The 3,383-nt window shown below is 30.2% G+C and overlaps 1 long non-coding RNA gene across 1 annotated transcript; it reads right to left on the bottom strand.

The window, feature by feature from the left end:
* LOC110270019 lies at positions 2,268-3,157 on the bottom strand. Its single transcript, XR_002358983.1, has 2 exons — positions 3,109-3,157; positions 2,268-2,647 (listed from the first exon to the last, which is right to left on the bottom strand). It is a non-coding gene; the product is annotated as an uncharacterized LOC110270019 (long non-coding RNA).

The following is a 3,383-nucleotide window of genomic DNA, read 5'->3' as shown; positions in this document are numbered from 1 at the left end:
AAAGTGAGACCTCTGTTAAATGGTGAAATTATTGTTATTTGAGGAATGCTAGGGGTCCAGTAATTTTGGTGTTTTGTAATCATTAATTGGCCATTAATAGTATTTTTAATGGTGTGAGATTATATCTAATGGTGGAAAATCACTCACTTTTATTTTGATGGTTAAGTGCTGGACAGAAAACACAAAAGTTGCTAATTCCTAGACTTTTCTTTATTTATTTTCCATCGTAAATACATTTTGAAACCTCTATAGGTAGGATCCTCAGTTTAGAATTATCTTGTTAGTTCAAAACTTTATTTTATTATCGTAGTCCTATGACCAATAACATATTAAGTAATTAAATTATCTCAGCTTGGGTAAAGCAGTGAAGGAGCAGGTCCCAATGATGACTGAGTATGTTGGTCGACTTAGCTAAATAAAGAAATGTGTGTAACAATTTTAGACAGAAAAATACAAAGAAGAAACAATATCTCGATACGTTCTTCAAAGGGGACCAGTTGGTTCGTTCAGAAATCGGAATCCCAAACATGATTTTAATTTAATTAAGATGTTAATTAACTAAATTACTTAGAAATTCATGGCTTCAATGGGTCGTTTCACGAGTTAGGGAGAGAATATTGGGGCCGAATGTCTGTCGTTTTGTAGTCCAATGGCATCAAAATTCAAACTGAGGCACAAGCGACACCTTTTCATTTCACTTCGTTTATTAAAGATAAAAGATTCCTTGCCAAATTGTGTTTAGCAGATTGGATTAGCCATATTCACACAAGTCCGTGACTAGGCTTACAATTACAAACGTTTTGTTTATGCTATTAAAAAGATATATAAAATATCTTTACTAAGGGCATTGATATAATTTTCAAATATTTTAATTTTTTGAGAACCACTAGAGAATGACTGCAATACTATTATTATAGAAAATGATAAAATACTCTTATTATACATATATTATAAGGTGAATTCTATCCAACTCCTTCTAAAATAACATAGTTACCTTTTATGATGTGTCAAATTTTAATTGGTCACCATTTTATCCATAGTTAGATTATTTTTTAATTTATTAGTTGAGATGGGTAATGATATAATTTCTTAAACTATCAAAACTCCACTTCCGTTAATTGAAGCACCTTTCCACTCCTACATTCTTTCTTCATTGCGTAGCTTCCATTCTTCCAAACATCGCCGTCGTGACAAAAAAGTACCAACATCGTCGTCATCATCTTTTAACTATGTCCTTAAATTCTCGTCGTCCGTAACTTTGCCATCCTTCCCAATATAGTCAGTGCTGACCTTATCAACATCTTCTATCCTCGTTGGATCCCTCTTTCTGCAGTGGATCACTCCTTATCAACATAATTAATGGTTAGTTTGGTTATTATTTTTTTTTATTAAAAAATATATCTTTATTTAATTACATGATAGAACATATATTTATATATAAAATATAATTAAATAATAAAGTACGAATAAATTAAAAATTAAAAGAATAAAAAAATTTAATAATGAAACTAACTATTAATTATATTAGTAAAGAGTGATCCACAGTAGAAAGAGGGATTAGAACGAGAATACTAGGAATGACGAGAATTTAACAACGTAGTTAAGGAATGATACACTAAAGAAAGAGAGATTGTGAGAGTTCAGTAAATGACGGTCGGCGATGCTTGGAAGGATCGAAGCTACCCGATGAAGAAAGAATTGAGGAGTAAAAATGTGCTTCAATTAACGGGAGTGAGATTTTGATATTTTAAGAAATTATACCATTACACATTTCAAATAATAAATTACAAAATAATCAAACTATAGTTAAGATAATGACCAATTAAAATTTAACACATCATAAAGAATAACTTACATGTTATTTTAGAAAGGGTTGAGTAGCATTCACCTATATTATAATTTTAAATTTTAACCCTTTTCTTCTTTCTAAGCCATTATGAATTAAGATTTAGAATTTTTAAAATTAATATATATAATATAATATAAATATTTTAATTATTTTTTATAATAAGAATATTGTAATCATTTTTTATAAAAAAAATATATAAAATTAAAGTTTATAAATTCCAATTTAAAATTTGATTTATCAATTTTTTATACCAAATTTGCACACATTAAACATTCTCTCTGAAAGAGGCTTTGTCAGCATGTCTGAGAGTTTATCTTGATAAGGAATATTCACAACATATAATTCCTTCTCGTTCACCATTTCTCTTAGGAAATGTGGATCTAATTCGAGATGCTTACGGCTACTATGAAAAATTGGATTCATAACAACATATGTAACACCCTCATTATCAGAATATTACGCTTTTTGTTGCGCTATTTTGATAATAAGAAGTATTACAACTAACTTTATATACTTAATATTAAAATAGGAGCCTTTGACTCGATACTGTATCGCTGACTTCATTAAAAATCAGAACTAAATACTTTAGGTAAAAAAAAAAAAAACAAACAGGCATATGTTTATATACAAGACTTCTTACATAATAGCTTATAACATAATATACATATAAAACATACAACCCCTATTCCTCTTAAAAAATTGTAATAAGACGAGAGAAAAAAAAGATTATCTAATTAACACAACATCATATAAACCAATACGTGGTATAACTCTCCATAATGCTCCTTCTTCCGATTCCTGAAAAGGTAAAGTTGTAGGGGGTGAGAACCCAACCACACGGTCTCACCACGGAGTTTCTGAATTGTCATAAGAAGCTATTTAATAAGAAAACTGTTTTCAAGCTCATGATTATCATTGCCTTATGAATCTTTTAAAAACCAATAGCTAATCGTTCAAAACATTTTCAAAGAAACAAGGTTTAACCTTTCAAAAAATCCAAAACCTTTCTTTTCTTATAAGAAAATTTTAATAAAAAACCAACCACGCAATCAATCAACACAATCATTAATTCAATACCAAAGTCCATTCTCAAATGTAGCACACCAGGACAAACACAGGCAAATCAGACAAGAAAAACACAGATTTAGGTAGCAGTTACAGCAAATAGTTCAAGTAGCAGTTAATAACAGTTTAACAATTAGGCAAACCAAAACAGAATTCAAACCCAAGCAAAGCATACAAATGCATATGATGCATACCTGTCCTATGGCTAATGAGCTCATCTGTCGGTTATCCATCCAACCCGACAAGTCCGAAAACCTTAGACTGTCCCCCGACGCGCATTCCCATGAGTCTATGCATAGCTTTTTCTCATATATATATCCAGGACAAACACAGACAAGAAAAACACAGATTTAGGTAGCAGTTACAGCAAATAGTTCAAGTAGCAGTTAATAACAGTTTAACAATTAGGCAAACCAAAACAGAATTCAAACCCAAGCAAAGCATACAAATGCATATGATGCATATGATG

This window comes from Arachis ipaensis, chromosome B03, assembly GCF_000816755.2.
Source record: "Arachis ipaensis cultivar K30076 chromosome B03, Araip1.1, whole genome shotgun sequence".
Taxonomy (NCBI): Eukaryota; Viridiplantae; Streptophyta; class Magnoliopsida; order Fabales; family Fabaceae; genus Arachis; species Arachis ipaensis.
The sequence above is the reverse complement of the archived record's forward strand: the minus strand, read 5'-3'. Positions and strand labels throughout refer to the sequence as shown.